General features: G+C 38.7%; 1 pseudogene; it reads right to left on the reverse strand.

Moving 5' to 3' along the window:
• Positions 1-5,330: 5,330 nt before the first annotated feature.
• On the reverse strand, positions 5,331-9,730 carry LOC133228700 (U2 small nuclear ribonucleoprotein B''-like; annotated as a pseudogene).
• Positions 9,731-18,238: the final 8,508 nt, after the last annotated feature.

Here is an 18,238-nt window from a genome sequence, read left to right on the forward strand (position 1 = left end):
GGTACAGGTTACAGTCTTGTGAATTTTGCACAGCAAGCTGGAAGGCGCCCTAGAGATGAGACTAGAAAGACTTCAAGTAGAATTTTCTTTGTTTTTCCAGTTTTAAAGTCTTTAGTGCATTTGTTATAATATTGCTTCTGTTTTAAGTTTTGGGGTTTTGGCCTCCCAAGGCAGGTGAGATTTTAGCTCCCCACCAGGGATTGGACTGCACCCCCTGCATTAGAAGGCAAGGTCTTAACCACTGGACTGACTGACAGGGAAGTCCTACGTTTGTGTGTGTGTGTTTTATATTTTTATTTATTGGCGCAACAGTTTTCTCATTGTGACGCCAGGGTTTCAGAGTGTGCTGCACGTTCTAGAGCAGGTGGGCTGAGTAGTTGCTGAGGGCAGGCTTAGTTGCTTTGTGTCCTGTGGGATCTAAGTTCTCCAACCAGGAATAGAACCCGTGTGCCCTGCATTGCAAACCGGACGGATCCTTAACCACTGGACCGATAGAGAAGTCCTGTAAGTTGGTTTTTAAATGGTGGTGGAGGCAAAAATTCTTTGATGCCAGAGCTTCTGCCTAAGCTTACGGGCAAGAAGACTTTGGCAGAAAGAGAAACATTTCAGTGTTTGTTCACAATCTGGAAACAATCCAAGATCTGGTGGAAGTTTTTGGTAAATACATCAAACTTCAGAAAGAAGGTGGGCTCAGTAAGGTTAATTAGTAGTTGTGCAGAGAAAGAGTGCCTCCTGACCCTTATTAGTGATACATTGTTTCTTGAAAACTGCCTGTTACAAAACAAGGTGAGTGCTATGAACCCATCTGAAAAGTACAGACACGAAATGATACATGCCACTTTGTTAAACACTGATTGCCACCTGGTGACAAAGTATTTATCATTTTTATTTAACTTTTAAATTTTCTTCTTTTTGCTTATTCATGTTTTCTACTTTTTATAAAAAGATAATTGGTTTTTCTCCTTTTAAGGTTCAAGAAGTGAAAGAAAAAACACAGATGAGGAAGCTTCCTTGGAGGAAGCAACCCCCACCCACGCAATATTCTAGAGCAGACACTGGTGAACAGAGGCAATGAGAGGCTTGCTGCAGGAAACCCTGCCACTGTGGGAATGCGTTCCCAGGTCCTTTCTCCAGGGCCAGCTGGGAGTTCAGTGACAACATTCCACCCATTAAGCTGGTTGCTGTCCACCCATTAAGCACCAGTGAAGTTAAAATGTCAGTGGAACCCAAAATGTCCACCTACCTACATTATAAAATTAAATTTAAATGCAATTCAACAAATGTTATGATTCTAATTCGTATCTATAAAGTCAGTTGTTGTTGTTGGCTGCCAGATAAGAAGTTACTATTTATAAACATTGTCTTATTTGAGCCTCCCAATCCCCCTCTGAGTGAGAGTTATATTCTCTTCTTATGTTCTCTTAGTATGGGTCCAGTGAATTTTAAAATAGTTTCCACCTATAAGTGACTTCCTTTAAATGTAAGACTCAAAAGTTTACATTCTTAACTTAAGCACATAATTTTAAGTATTCTAAATCAGGGCAAACTCTTCACAAGCTTCATTTTTAATAGAGGTCTGACCTTCCAACAAAAGGTAGGCCAAGATGTGTTAAGTATTAAATAGATGCTGCCTCCCTTCTTCCATGCTCTCTAGTATGAAATGCAATCATTACCACATAATGCATTCTAGAGCATAAAGATCAGCTGTTTCCAGATTTTCTGTTCTCTTCTGAACCCAGGCTACCTGGGTTGGACTGCCAGTTCAGTAGCTTAAAGCTGTGTGACTTTAACCCTATCTATATCTTCTCTTCTCTTTGGTGAAGTTTATTATTTGAGATAATAACAGGCCTTCTTTGCTCTGGATTGAGAAACTTAAATGAGCCAATACTCTCATGTGCCATTTTCTTCATCATTTTGTTTCTTTCCTACACTGTTGATTTTTAACACCTTGAAAATCTGGTTAGGTAACCTCCCTCTTATGACTTCTGTTCAGAAGTTTTGTGGTCATCCATGTACTTTCCCCATAATGATTAGCTGAGTAATTTTTTTAAATTCCTGATCCAGGGAGGGACTCCCCTGGTGGTCTACGGGTAAAGAATCCACCTGCCAATACAGGGGACACGGGTTCAGACCCTAGTCTGGGAAGATCCCACAGGCCATGGAGTAACTAAGCCCGCAAGCCACAACTCCTGAACCCATACACCTCGAGCCCATGCTCTACAATAAGAGAAGCCACTGCAATGAGAAGACCTTGCACACAGCTAGAGAGTAGCCCCCACTCACCACAACTAGAGAAAGTCTGCATGTACCAGCAAAGACCCAGTGCAGCCAAAAAATACAAGCAACAAATAAAATCCCTGATTCACAGAAGGCTGGAAGCCCACCTAGATACAGCCTCCTGAACCCCTCTCTTCCAGCCAGGGAATTACCTTCATCCCCAGGGTCCCCCTGATGGAGTTCCTGTCCCACCCTCACTGCCCTGGGTTGCCTTCTAGAAGGCCCCAGAGTAACTACTTCCAGTGGGTAGGCTGGAGGTATCAGATTTGTTAAATGTCTGTCTGCATATTGAGTGCTTGCAGCTGCTGGAGACCAGTTATTTGGCCCTGCCTTGGTTCACAGAATTCCAGGGAGCAGGCCATCTGGGGAACACCCTGGGAAAGCAATGCTGGACAGAGACAGATTACTTGACATCCTTGGTAAAATGCTGTGAAGGACACAGAGTGTAAACAGGAGCTTCCAAGAGTGACTCAGCTGTCCTTCCTTTCTTGGAAGAAGGCAGGTGCAGGTGGGGGGCAGGGAACAGGAAGACCCTCCCCACACACTGACCCAAAGGCAGTTGAGGCTGCCAACTCTGCTAGAGGATTAGACCCTGTTCTCCTTCAAGCTCGGATAAGTGGCAGTCCTGCCACAGGTCTTTCAGGGGGTCAAAGCCATACATCCCCCTCCTCTGGGTCCTGTGCAGGGCCCCCGCAGTGCACCTTCTTCATCACCCTGGGTGCCAGTATCACCACTCAGGGCCATGACCAGCATGTGGGTGCCTGATACTCCCTGGAGTCTGGATCTGTAAGGCCCAGGCTGGAGAACTTTACTGTCCAAATAAGGCCTGCACCAGGGGGAGGCAAGTGAGGAACCAAACAACTCAGTCATCAAGATAAATAGTATTTTAACACAGTATTTTTAAAAACCACAACTTTCGCCAGAGAATCCATGATGAGCAAGATATTTTTTTAAAAAATTCTAAAGATGAGATGAATAGAACTGATTTTTGCTTTTGCTTCAGGCTCGGAGGTGGCTGGGCAGTGGTGCTGTCTCCAAACAAGACCCACTTCACGTGCTGCAACCCTTCTCTCCCGCTGGTAGTCAGTCAGGTGCTGGTTGGGGACAGGGACTTGGAGTCCAGGGACTGTTTACTGAGCATACGTGACTCTGTGAGGTGTCCTTATTTCCAAATGACAAGATACCCATCAGAAGGTTAAGTCACTGGTCCACAGTCACAGAACTGGCAGAGGGTGGGTTTGAGGTGTGTGGTTGTCCTGTCACCTGGAAGCACCCTGAACTACAGGGTGGGAGAGGAGGAGGGGAGTCCCAGTGTAACCTGCATCCTTACCACTCAGTCCACCTTCCCAATGCTGGTCACAGTCCAGGTCCACAGTGGACACTGACGTCACAGACGAATGAGTGTCCCTGTGTTTGAGGAACCCATCTTCTCAGGAGTTGCTGATTCCCTACTCTGTGTAGAGCATGAAGAAATCAATCTGTTTATTTCTGTTGTTTAAAAACAGCCTATTTAACCAAAAATGTTTTAGATTTACATAATATTACATGCGAAAAGTTCAACAGACATACAAGTCCAAGAGAATGAAAGCACATTGTGAATGTTCTTGATGTTTTGATTCTCTATCTTTACAACTTACATAAAGTGCATGGATCTTTAGGGTTTACCTCTGAGTTTTTCATGTGCAGACACTATCCTCACCACTTCCAGCACGTTTGAAGGCTCTTTCATGCCCACGTCCAGTCACTATCCCTCCACAGTAACCACCATTGACTTAAGTCACCAAACATTAGCTTTTCCTGTTTTTGCGCTTGACCTGCCTTCTCAAAAGCTACCAGTTTCCCCCTCTTTAACCTTCTAGAAGGTCTCTTTTCCCCCTTTATATTTAGGTGTGCAATTCACTTGGAAATAATTTTAGTTCATGGTATGATATATGGAGGTGTCGAATCCCCTCCACAGAATACCCAGTTGGTCTAGCTCATTTATTAAAAAGGGTGTCTTCACCACTGCATTGAAGTGGCACTTTTTGTCTGAAATCAGATGATGGTACATGTGTGGGTCTCCTGGGTTCTCAAAGGATATGTCATTCATTGCTCTGTTTGTCTAGCTTTATAGAAAATTATATAATTTTAATCATGGGATAAGTTGATATTCAGTGTGTATCCTTCAATTTTCCTCCTGTTTATCTTTGCTATGCTTCACCTTTGCATTTTCACATGATTTTCAGAATAAGCTTATGGACAAAAATGCATCTACTATAACTCTGAGATGGTATTGAATTTATCAATCAATTTGGGAAATGTTTAAGAAAAATATCGAGTCTTCCAATCCACAAATACAAAATAGATCTCATTTATTTAATTTCAAGTAATATTTTGTAGTTTTCTATATAGAGGCTTTTCACCTTTCTTTAGACTTTTTTCTAATATTTTTGATGCTATTGTCAATGGTACTGTTAGGTCCATTATCTAATTGTTTTGTAAGATATGGAAACACAGTTGACTTTTGTATATTGACATTATGTCAATAACTAACAGCTCTGCTAAATTCACTTAATTCCAAGAGTTTATTTGTAGATTCTTTTGGGTTTTCTAAGTACATAAATATAGTGTGTAAGAATGACTAGTTTTCCTTCATTCTTTCTAATCCTCACACTTTAAAAAAAACTTATTGCACTGGGTAGGAACACCAATATTCCTTGTTGAATTAAAGAGATAATAGTTGTAATTTTTTCTATTCTTATATGTAAGGAGAGAATAGTACATTATTTTGTCATCTAAAATTAAATTATGTGTTTGCATCATGAAGTATCTCTGAAAGATTTTTTTTGTAGATATGGTTTATCAGATTAAAGAAGTTCCTATTAATAGTTTTAAGAACTTTTGCTTTAAATACCTGTTTAATTTCATCAACTTTTTTTTTTTGCATATTTTGAGTTGGTTTTTCTCCTTTCTTCTGTAAATGTGGTGGATCACAGTGATTGTGTGGTGTTTTTTTTTTTTTTAACATTAAACCATCCTTGAATGGATAGTATAAACCATACTTGATCATGATATAGTTTTTTTTACAGAATACAAATAAAAGTTTTATTGTACAAAATTAAGGCTTTCGTAGTTCATAGTTCACTAAGGCTAAACAAAGACCACGTAAGTTTTTTAAATCCTTTCAACAATTTCACATACACTTCCCCTCTCCCCCCAACTATTAAAATGGCCTGGCCAAATGTTATCAAAACAAAATCTATAAATAATACCAGTCCTTTAAAGACAGTTATCCCAAATGTTATTTCTTGGCATAGGTTATCATCATGGCATGGGACAATGTGATCTTAAATCCCTGTAGAGCATCTCTGGCAGCTCCAGCCTGTCCATCATTTTCAGATTCAACAAAAGCAATGTCAGTTCCTCTCAGGTACTAAACATACTTCCCTAAAACCAAAGAACTGGTTAAACAACATGGATAATATCATCTCACTAGTCTCTTCTGGTAAATTATTAAGGAATAAAGTACTGTTTGGAGGGTAATCAGGAACCTGAGGATCAGTGCTGCATTTCCTTGGGTATTAGCTGAATTTGGTGTTCCCTGACCAGGCTTTTTGTCCATGGTTGGTTTTTGCAGTCAGTTCCACAGTTTTGGCTTTTTTCTTTTTTCAGCAAAAGTGCTACACATTTTATAATATTATGTCCGAATCTGTTTTTGCATACTGGATTCACATCAGTTTGCCATAACATGGAAATCCTTGTAACTATCTCAAGGCACTTGCAGATGAACTCAGTTCCTTAAATGTAACAAAGGCTTGCCCCTCATCTTCATGGTCTTTAAAGACACAGTATCTACCACGTGGCCAAACTGAGAAAACAGAGCATACAGAAGTCTCTTCTTCCTTTTTGTCATTCATATTGTTAATGTAAATTGGATGATTTGGTGTGATTGTGTTTTGGGTTAGAGTGTTCAAATAGCCAGAGGGTTCTACCATGTCCTGTAAGAATCTCTCATGATATAATTTTTAAATATCACTAGATTACACCTGTTTATGACTTTTGAGTCTCTCTTCATAAAAAAGAAATGTCTACGTTTTCAATTTTTCTAATGTGCTTGTTTGGATTTGGCACCAAAGTTATGCAGGTCTCAAATATTTGGGGAAAGTATGCTCTAACTTTTTCTATTTTCTGGAATAATAACTCCAATGTTTACAGAATTGGAATTATTTCTTCTTTAAATGTCAGAAGAATTCACTGATGAAGTCATCTAGGCATCAAGCTTTTTTTGTGGAAAGGTTTTTATTTTTAGAATCAATTTCTTCCATAGATTTAGGACTAAATTGGTTTTTTTCTTATTGTATCCATTTTGACTTGTGATTTTTAAGGAATTTGTCCACAATATCTAAACTGTCATTTGTGTTTGCCTATTACAAAACCTTCTTTTACTTCCACTTATATTTTATATTAATTAATTTATTCATTCATTTACTTTGATGTAAATTCTATTGTGATATCCCTTTTCATTCTGGATATTGGAAATGTATTTTTTCCTCTTTCTTTTTAAAAAAAGTTTATTTATTTATTTCTGGCTCTGCTGGGTCTTTACTGTGCAAGCTTTTCCCTAGTTGCAGTGAGCAGGGGCCACACTCTAGTTGTGATGCACAGGCTTCTCATTGGGGTGGCTTCTCTTGTTGTAGAGCATGGGCTCTAGGGCACGTGGGCTTCAGCAGTTGCAGCTCCCAGCCTCTAGTGTACAGGCTCAGTAGTTGTCACGTGTGGGCTTAGATGCTCCTCGACATGTGAGATCTTCCCAAGTCAGGGATCAAACTCATGTCTCCTGCATTTGCAGGCAGTTGCTTTACCACTGAGCCACCAACAAGGCTCTTTTTTCCTCTTTCTTGCTTCTTCTTGACCAGAAGTGAGTTTTACTAATCACAGGATCAACTTTCAGTAGTATTTTTTCTCTTCTACGTTGGTTTTTTATTGAAAAAAAAATTGCTTTACAATGTTGTGTTAGTGTCTGCTGTACAATGAAGTGGTCAGCCATATACACATACATATATCTCCTCTCTCTTTGGACCTGTTTCCCACACCCCAGCCATCATCACAGAGCACTGAGCTGCGCTTCCTGTGTTTTGTAGCAGGTTCCCACTGGCTATCTACTTTATACATGGTAGAGTATATATCATGCTTCCCAGGTAGCTCAGCTGGTAAAGAACCTGCCTTCAATGCAGGAGATGCTGGTTTGATTCCTGGGTTAGGAAGTTCCCCTGGAGAAGGGATAGGTTACCCAGTCCAGTGTTCTTGGGCTTCCCTGGTGGCTTAGATGGTAAAGAATCCGCCTGCAATGTGGGAGACCTGGGTTCGATCCCTGGGTTGGGAATATCCCCTGGAGAAAGGCATGGCAACCCACTCCAGTATTCTTGCCTAGAGAATCCCCATGGACAGAGGAGCCTGGAGGGCTACAGTCCATAGGGTCGCAAAGAGTCAGACATGACTGACTAATCAACTAAGCACTGCATAGCACAATGTATATATCAATCCTAATCTCCTGATTATTCCCATACTCCCCTTCCTCCCCTGGGTCCACATGTCCATTCTCTACATCTGTCTCTCTTCCTGACTTGGAAATATGTTCATCTGTACCATTTTTCTAGATTTCACATATGCATTGTTATACGATATCTATTTTTCTCTTTCTCGCTTACTTCACTCTGTATGACAGACTCTAGGTCCATCCACATCTCTAAAAATGACCCTACTTCATTCCATTTAGTGGCTAAGTAACATTCCATTGTATATATGTACCACATCTTCTTTATCCATTCATTTACCATTGGACATTTAGATTGTTTCTGTGTCTTGGCTACTGTAAATAGTGCTGCAGTGAACATTGGGATACATGTGTCCTTTTGAATTATGGTTTTCTCAAGGTATATGCCCAGTAGTGAGATTACTAGATCATATGGTAATTCTATTTTTAGCTTCCTAAGGAACCTCCATACTGTTCTCCACAGTAGCTGTATCAATTTATAATTTCACCAACAATGCAAAAAGTTTCCCTTTTCTCCACACCCTCTCCAGCATTTATTATTTGTAGATTTTTTGATGATGGCCGTTCTGACATGTGTGAGGTGATACTTCATTACAATTTTGATTTGCATTTCTCTAATAATTATAATTAGTATATTATAATACTAATTACAGTAACATAATAGAAATCTAAGATAGAAATATAATGATCATAATTAGCGATGTTCAGTATTTTATCATGTGTCTTTTGGCTATTTGTATGTCTTTTGGGGGGAGATGCCTATTTAGGTCTTCCATCTATTTTTTGATTGGATTGTTTTTTTGATATTGAGCTCCGTGAGCTCTTTGTATATTTTAGAGATTAATCCTTTCTCTATTGCTTCATTTGCAAATATTTACTCCCAGTCTCAGGGTGGTCCTTTAGTCTTATTTATGGTTTCCTTTGCTGTGCAAAAGCTTTTAAGCTTAATTAGGTCCCATTTGTTTAGATTTTATTTTCATCACTCTGGGAAGTGGGTCAAAAAAGATCTTACTATGGTTTATGTCAAAGAGTGCTTTTCCTATGTTTTCCTCTAAGAGTTTTTATAGTGACCAGTCTTATTACATTTAGGTCTTTAACCCATTTTGAGTTTACTTTTGTGTATGATGTTAGTATTCTAAACTCATTCTTTTAGATACAGCTGTCCAGCTTTCCCAGAACCATTTATTGAAGAAGCTGTCTTTTTTCCATTGTGTATTCTTGCCTCCTTTGTCATATATTAGGTGACCATAGGTGTATAGGTTTATCTCTGGGCTTTCTGTCCCATACCATTGGTGTATATTTCTGTGTTTGTACCAGTAGCATACTGTCTTGATTACTGTAGCTTTGTAGTATAAAGTCAGGGAGCCTGATTCCTCCAACTTCGGTTTTTCTTTCTCAAAATTACTCTGGATATTTGGAGTCTTTTGTGTTTCCATACAAATTGTAAGATTTTTTGTTCTAATTCTGTGAAGAATACCACTGGTAACTTTATAGGAATTGCACTGAATATGTAGTTTGCTTTGGGTAGTATATTCATTTTCACAATATTGATTCTTCCAATCTAAGAACATGGTATATTTCTCCATCTGTTTGTGTCATCTTTGATTTTTTTTTCATCAGTGTTTTATAGTTTTCTGAGTGCATGTCTTTTGCCTCCTTATGTAGGCTTATTCCCAGGAATTTTCTTCTTTTTGTTGCAATAGTAAATGGGATTGTTTCATTAATTTCAATTCCTGTTCTTTTGTTGTTAGTATATAGGCATGCAAGAGATTTCTGTGCATTAATTTTGTATCCTGCAACTTTATCAAATTCATTGATTAGCTCCAGTAGTATTCTGGTGGCATCTTTAGGATTTCTATGTATAGTATCATATCATCTGCAAACAGTGACAGTTTTACTTCTTTTGCAATTTGTGTTCCTTTTCTTTTTTCTCTCTGATTGCTCTGGCTAGGACTTCCAAAACTACATTAAATAAGACTGGCAAGAATGGACATCCTTGTCTTTGTTCTGATCTTAGAGGAAATGCTTTCAGCTTTGAGAATGATGTTAGCTAGAGAATGATGTTTGCTGTGGGTTTGTCATATATGGCCTTTATTATGTTAAGATAGGTTCCCTCTGTGCCCACTTTATCATAAATGGGTGTTGAATTTTGTCAAAAGGTTTTTCTGCATCTATTGAGATGAACACATTGGTTTTATTTTTTGTTACTATGGTATATCACATTGATTTATTTGCATATATTGAAGAACCTTTGTATTCCTGGTATAAACCCCACTTGATCATAGTGTAGGATGCTTTTAATGTGTTCTCTTTGCTAATTTAATGGATTCTCTTTGCTAATACTTTGTCGAGAATTTTTGGTTGTGTTCATCAGTGATATTGATCTATAATTTTCTTTTTTTGTTTTATCTTTGTGTGGTTTTGGTATCAGGATGATGGTGGCCTCATAGAACAAATTTGGGACTGTTCCTCCCTCCACAATTTTTTGGAAAAGTTTGTGGAGGATCAGTGTTAGCTCTCCTCTAAATGTTTAATAGAATTCACACATAGTCATCTGGTCCTGGACTGTTGTTTGTTGGAGGACTTTCAATTACAGTTTCAATTTCATTACTTAGGATTGGTCTGTTTATATTTCCTACTTCTTCCTGGTTCAATCTTGGAAAGTTGTAGATTTCTCCCAGGTGGTCCATTTTATTGGCTATAGTTGCTTATAGTAGTCTCTTAAGATCCTTCATATTTCTGTGGTGTCAGTTGTAATTTCTCCTTTTAAAAATTTTAGGAATTTTCCCTTTATTAGAAATTTTCCATTCCTAATTTTATCAATTTGAGTTCTCTCCCTTTCCTTTCCTTATAGTCTAGCTAAATAAAGATTCATCAATTTTGTTTATCTTCTCAAAGAACCAACTTTTACTTTTGTTGATCTTTGTTATTGTTTTCTTCGTTTCTGTTTCGTTTATTTCTGCTCTGATCTTTATTATTTATTTCATTCTACTAACTTTGGGTTTTCTTCATGCTTCTTTCTTTAGTAGATTTAGGTGTAAGATTACATTGTTTGAGATATTTTTTGTTTCTTGAGATTAATTACTATAAACTTATTAGAACTGCTTTTGCTGTGGTCCATTGGTTTTGGGTTATGTTTTTGTTGTCATCTGTTTCTATGTATTTTTTATTTCCTGTTTAATTTCTTCAGTATTATTTAGCAGCACACTGTTTAGTCTCCATGTGTTTGCATTTTTACAGTTTTTTTTTTCTCTGTAATTGATTTCTAATTTCATAGTGTTGTATTGTGGTCAGGAAAGACGCTTGACATAAATTCAGTTTTCTTAAATTTTACAAGGCATGTTTTGTGACCCAAAATGTGGTCTATCCTAGAGGATGTTCCATGTGCAATTGAAAAAAAAAGTGTATTCTGCCATTTTGGGGTAGAATATACTATAAATATCTGTTAAGTGTATCTGATCTATTTTGTTATTTAAAGCTGGTGTTTTCTTATTTATTTTCTATTTGATAATCTGTCCACTGATGAGAGGGATGTTAAGGTCCTCCACTATTATTGTATTACTGTCCATTTCCCCTTTTATGGTTGTTAGCATTTGCCTTATGTATTGATGTGCTACTATTGGCTGTGCTCAGTTGCATCTGACTCTTAGCAACCCAATGGACTGTAGCCTGCCAGGCTCCTCTGTCTTTGGAATTTTCCAGGCAAGAATACTGGAGTGGGTTGCTGTTGCCTTCTCCAAGGGATCTTCCTGACCCAGGGATCAACCTGCATCTCTTGCATCTTCTGCACTGGCAGGCAGATTCTTTACCACTAGTGCCACCTTGGGTGCATAAATGTTTATATCAATAATTGTTATATCTTCTTTCTGGATTGATCCCTTGATCATTATGTAGTCCTTACTTATCTCTTGTAACAGTATTTCTTTTCAAATCTATTTTATCTGATATAAATATTGCTACTGCAACTTTTAAAAATTTTCATTTACATGGAATATCTGTATATCCCCTCTTTTTCAGTATCCCTAGGTCTGAAGTCTCTTGTAGACAACACACATACAGATCTTATTTTTGTATCCATTCAATCAGTCTGTGTCTGTTGGGGCATTTCATCTATTTACATTTTAGGTAGTTATTGATATGAATGTTCCTATCACCATTTTCTTAATTGTTTTGGGTTTGTTTTTGTGAATCTCTTTGTTTCCTACCTAGAGAATTTCCTTTTGCTTTTGTTGTAAAGCTAGCTTGGTAGTGCTGAATTCTCTTTTTTGCTTGTCTCTAAAGCTTTTGGTTTTTTGATCAAGTCTGAATGAGATCCTTGCTGAATAGAGTAGTATCTGTTGTAGGTTTTTCCCATTCATCTCTTTAAACATATCCTGCTACCCCCTTATGGCCTACAGAGTTTCTGCTGAAAAGTCCGCTTGTAGCCTTAAGGGGATTCCCTCGTATGTTATTTTTTGTTTTATCCTTGCTGCTTTTAATACTTTTTTGTGCTTAATATTTGTTAGTTTGATTAATATGTGTGTTGGTGTGTTTGTCTTAGGGTTAATCATGTGTGGGACACTTTGCACTTCCTGAACTTGGGCGGCTATTTCCTTTCCCACGTTTGGGAAGTTTTCAACTATAATCTCTTCAGATATTTTCTCAGACTCCTTCTTTTTCTCTTCTTCTGGGACCTCTATAATTTGAATGTTAGTGAGCTTAGTGAGGTCTCTGAGACTGTCTTCAATTCTTTTTATTCTTTATTCCTTATTCTGCTCCTCAGCAATTATTCCCACCATTCTATCTTCCAGTTCACTTATTTGTTCTTCTGCCTCAGTTATTCTGCTATTGATTCATTCTAGTGTATTTTTCTTTCAGTTATTGTGTTGTTCATCTCTGTTCGTCCTTTAGTTCCTCTAGGTCTTTGTTAAACATTTCTTGTATTTTCTCTATCTGTGCCTCTATTTTATTTCCAAGATTTTGGATCATTATTACTATAAGTTCTTTTTCAGGTATGTTGCCTATTTCCTCTTCATTTATTTGGTCTTATAGGATTTTACCTTGTTCCTTCATCTGTAACATACTTTTTTATTGTCTCTCTCTCTTTTTTTTCTTTTTGATGGGTGGGTCTGTGTTCCTGTCTTACTGTTGTTTGGCCAGAGGTTTCCAGAATTAGAATTTGTAGGCAGTTGGGCAGAACCAGGTCTGGAGGTTCAGATGCAGACTTCTGGAAGACCTCACTTCAATTAACAGTCCCTGTGGTCTAAGGTTCTGTTAGTTTAGCAGTTCAGACTCAGTGCTCCCATCATAGGAGTTCAGGCCTGACCTCTGGCCCATGAACCAAGCATGGCAAAATGAAACAGAAACAAAAACAAACAAAACAAAAAAGGAGGGGGACAACAACAAAGCATAAAAAGTAAAATAAATTTAGGAAATTAACTGATATATTAGAAAAATAAAAATATAAATGAAACAACCAGCAGAAATTATAACAGAACCACAAAAGAAAAAAAATACTGGAAAAAAACCTTGGCTGTAGGCTCATGATCTGTACAGCCAGAAAAGGCCCTCAGAATGGTGGGGGCAGGGCCTAGGCCCAGCACAGCCCAGAGGGGACCCCAGGGTGCCTGCTGCTTCAAAGTATGGAGGATTAGGCCAGGGACTTCAGCAGGCTCCCAGGGGCAGAAAGAGTGGGGGGAAATGGTAGATGCATTCCCCTTGATCCTCCAATCCCTGAGGGTCCCTCCCTGTCTAGCTCTACTCTTCCTTCCCAACTCCCTCTCACACCCCCAGGATTCACATGGCACCTGTCATATTTCCACTTCTCCTACCCTTTCCCACCCATCCATGTCTGACCCCCATCACTTGGGGGTTGCTCCCATCCACGTGGGTATCAAGGTCCCGCAAGTGTCTGGTTAGGTACCTTTGTAGTGAGGAGATGCAGATTCTATGTTCTCCCACTCCATCAACTTCTGTACATTGGTGGTGGCTTAGCCGCTAAGTCGTGTCTGACTCTTGCAACCCCATGGACTATATAGCCTGCCAGGCACCTCTGTCCATGGGATTTTCCAGGCACGAATAGTGGATTGGGTTGCCATTTTCTTCTCCAGGGGATCTTCCTGATCCAGGAATTGAACCCAGGTCTCCTGCATTGCAGGCAGATTCTTTACCAACTGAGCTGTAAGGATCTGTACATTGCCTTCTATGTAATTGATTTCTGCTGTTCATTATTTCCTTCCTCCTAATTTCTTTGTGTTTAGTTTCCTTTTTCTGGCTTCCTTAAATAAAAGGCTAGATAATAGGTTTTCAACCTTTTTCTTAATATACTTATATTTACTATGCATTTTCCTTCAAACAACTTTTAAAATTGTATTTTACAATCATATATATAAAAATACTTAATGTCTAAAATTTATCACTCTGAAATTACTTTTTATAATTAAGAAGCATCAAGGAGGAAAATACTTTGAGTCTATTTGTTCCTCATAATATTTTTTGCATACAAGCTTTGGCACAAATTAATTCCTGCCTGAAACAATCCATTAGAGGCTGCCAAATTTTTTTTGTAATTTTGTCATTTCTTCTACATTTATCAGTTGGAATTCTATAATCATAAAGAGTTTTTCTCTTCCTCCCCTGTTATTTCAGTGTTCCAGGTCATATTTTCTCCTTTCAAATAATTTATTTTTTTAATTTAGGAAGCTTCATAGTTTTGTTGCAGTTGCTACTTTTATATTTTCTTATAGTGCCTTGAATCCCCCTTCTCTTCATCTTTTATTATCAGCTTAACAGTTATAGAGAAGAGTGAAAAACCTGGCTTAAAAATCAAGATTCAAAAAACTAAGATCATGGCATCCAGTCCCATCACTTCATGGCAAATAGATGGGGAAACAATGGAAACAGTGACAGACTCTATTTTCTTGGGCTCCAAAATCACTGCAGATGGTGACTGCGTCAATAAATTACAAGACACTTGCTCCTTGGAAGAAAAGCTACGACAAACTTAGATAGCATATTAAAAAGCAGAGACACTACTTCGCCAACAAAGATCCGCGTAGTCAAAGCTACGGTTTTTCCATATTTATGGGTGTGAGAACGGGACCATAAAGAAGGCTGAGCACCGAAGAATTGATGCTTTTGAACTCTGGTGTTGGAGATGACTCTTGAGAGTCCCTTGGACAGCAACAAGGTCAAATTAGTCAATCCTAAAGGAAACCACCCTTATGGCAGAAAGTGAAGAGGAACTCAAAAGCCTCTTGATGAGAGTGAAAGAGGAGAGTGAAAAAGTTGGCTCAAAGCTCAACATTCAGAAAACGAAAATCATGGCATCCGGTCCCACCACTTCATGGGAAATAGATGGGGAAACAGTGGAAACAGTTTCAGACTTTATTTTGAGGGGCTCCAAAATCACTGCAGATGGTGACTGCAGCCATGAAATTAAAAGACGCTTCCTCCTTGGAAGGAAAGTTATGACAACCTAGATAGCATATTCAAAAGCAGAGACATTACTTTGCCAACAAAGGTTCGTCTAGTCAAGGCTATGGTTTTTCCTGTGGTCATGTATGGATGTGAGAGTTGGACTGTGAAGAAAGTTGAGCGCCGAAGAATTGATGCTTTTGAACTGTGGTGTTGGAGAAGACTCTTGAGAGTCCCTTGGACTGCAAGGAGATCCAACCAGTCCATTCTGAAGATCAGCCCTGGGATTTCTTTGGAAGGAATGATACTAAAGCTGAAACTCCAGTACTTTGGCCACCTCATGCGAAGAGTTGATTCATTGGAAAAGACTCTGATGCTGGGAGGGATTGGGGGCAGGAGGAGAAGGGGACGACAGAGGACGAGATGGCTGGATGGCATCACTGACTCGATGGACGTGAGTCTGAGTGAACTCTGGGAATTGGTGATGGACAGGGAGGACTGGCGTGCTGTGATTCATGGGGTTGCAAAGAGTCGGACACGAATGAGCGACTGAACTGAACTGAAAGGAAATCAGTCCTGAATATTCATTGGAATGATTGATGCTGAAACTGAAGCTCCAGTACTTTGTCCATCTGATGTGAAGAGTCGACTTATTAGAAAAGACTCTGATGCTGGGAAAGACTGAAGGAGGGAGAAGGGGATGGCAGAGGATGAGATGGTTGGATGGCATCACCAACTCAATGACATGAGTTTTAGCAAGCTCCAGGAGATGGTGAAGGACAGGGAAGCCTAGTATGCTGCAGTCCATGGGGCCACAAAGAGTTGGCCACCACTGACTGATGGAACAACAACAGTTAAAGTAGTATCCTTTGGTTTCCTCCTAATAATCAATGGCAATCTATTACTTCCCCCAACCCTTCTCTCTCCTCTTCCTATGCTTAACTCATGTTCTTGCTTTATCAGAAAATATCTTTATATAGTATTTTTCCATCTTTGCTGGATGGGATGGTTGGATAACATCACCAACTCAATGGACATGAGTTTGAGCAAACTCTAGGAGATAGTGAAGGATAGGGAAGCCTGGCATGCTGCAGTCCATGGGGTTGCAAATATTCACACATGATTTAGTGACTGAACCACAACAATCTTTGTTCAACCCTCATTTTAGTCCTTTAGCTGGATGCTCAACCTCTACATTTTTGTATACAGTGTAAGTATACACAGAGACACATATATTTTTCTCAAACAGATGTGAAAGTGTTTCAGCACCATTTTTTGAAAAAAAAAAAAAACTTTACACTTTCCAAAGTGTAAAGTTTTATAATATTGACAAAAATCAATTCACTATGTAGTGTGTCATTTTAATTCAAGACTCTCTTCTGTTTAACTAATCTTCTGTCCTTTCAGAAGACCATACTGTCATAGCTGCTGCTGCTGCTAAGTCACTTCAGTCGTGTCCGACTCTGTGCGACCCCATAGACGGCAGCCCACCAGGCTCCCCCGTCCCTGGGATTCTCCAGGCAAGAACACTGGAGTGGGTTGCCGTTGCCTCCTCCAATGCATGAAAGTGAAAAGTGAAAGTGAAGTTGCTCAGTCGTGTCCGACTCTTAGCTACTGCAAGTTAATGATAGGCCTAGAAATCAAATAGTACAAGTCTTGCAAATATTCTTCCTATTCAAAATTATGAGTATTCTAGTTCCTTTGCTGTTCCTCATAAACTTCAAGATCAGTTTGTCTATTTTTACAGAAAATCTTCCTGGGAATTTGATTGGAAAGGGATTCAATCTAAAATTCGGTGTGGAGAACACTGAAACTTTAACATTGAATCTTCCAATTCTTTAACAGGGCATATCCTCCCTATATCTAGGTCATTATTATTCCCCTCTTCATTGTTGTTCCTAGCATACATTTCATTTGACTTACATTTAATGATTCCATGGTTGGTTGCTTGTTTGGTTTTTGGTATTATCATAAATAGTGGTGCATTTTAACCCAAATTTCCCATTGTATGATGAGAGTGTGAAAGTGTTAGTTGCTCAATCATGTCCAACTCTTTGTGACCCCATGGACTGTGGCCCAACAGGTTCCCACGTCCATGGAATTTTCCAGGCAAGAATACTGGAGCAGGTAGCCATTTCCTTCTCTAGGAGATCTTCCCAACCCAGGGATCAAATCTGGGTCTTCCACATTGCAGGCAGATTCTTTACCATCTGAGCCACCAGGAAAGCTGTTGAGTATGTAAAAAAAGAACTGATTTGTGAATATTGATTTTATATTTTGCTATCTTGCTGAATTGACTTGTGACTTAAAAAATTTTTTTTATATTGTAGCATAGTTGACTTACAATGTTGTGTTAGTTTCTGCTATTGTAAAGTAAAGTGAGTTAGTTATAAATATACATATATCCACTCTCAGATTCAGTCCCCATATAGATCATTGCAGAGTACAGTTTCCTGAGCTATATAGTAGATCCTTGTTAGCTACCTATTTTATATGTAGCACTGTGTATATGTCAAGCCCAATTTCCCAATTTATTCCCTCTCCACATTGGTGCCCCTTTTTTGGAGGGGTAGTTTTAAGAGGAGTGTCAGTAAAAGCAATCATGCTGTCTCTGAACATAGTTGTCATCTTCCTTTCCAATCTGTATCTTGTTTTATTCTTCCTCTTCTTTTTAAAAATTTTTGGCCATGCCACATGGATTGTAGGATCTTAATTCCCCAACAAGGGAAACTATAGATGGAAGAAATTTTGTATGCTTTTAATTATTTATAAAATTTTAAGATTAATGATCTGGGACATGACCTGCATTGAATGTTTCATATGTAATTGAAAAGAACATATATTCTGCTGTTGGATGTTCTAGACATGTCTACCACGTCTAGTTTGGTGATGTCATTATTAAGTCCTTCTATAGCCTTCCTAGAGAGTTCCAAAAAAACATCTATTTCTGCTTTATTGACTATGCCAAAGCCTTTGACTGTGTGGATCACAATAAACTGTGGAAAATTCTGAAAGATCTCTTCAGATCTTTCA

The sequence above is a fragment of the Bos javanicus genome, chromosome 17 (genome assembly GCF_032452875.1).
Source record: "Bos javanicus breed banteng chromosome 17, ARS-OSU_banteng_1.0, whole genome shotgun sequence".
Classification (NCBI taxonomy): Eukaryota; Metazoa; Chordata; class Mammalia; order Artiodactyla; family Bovidae; genus Bos; species Bos javanicus.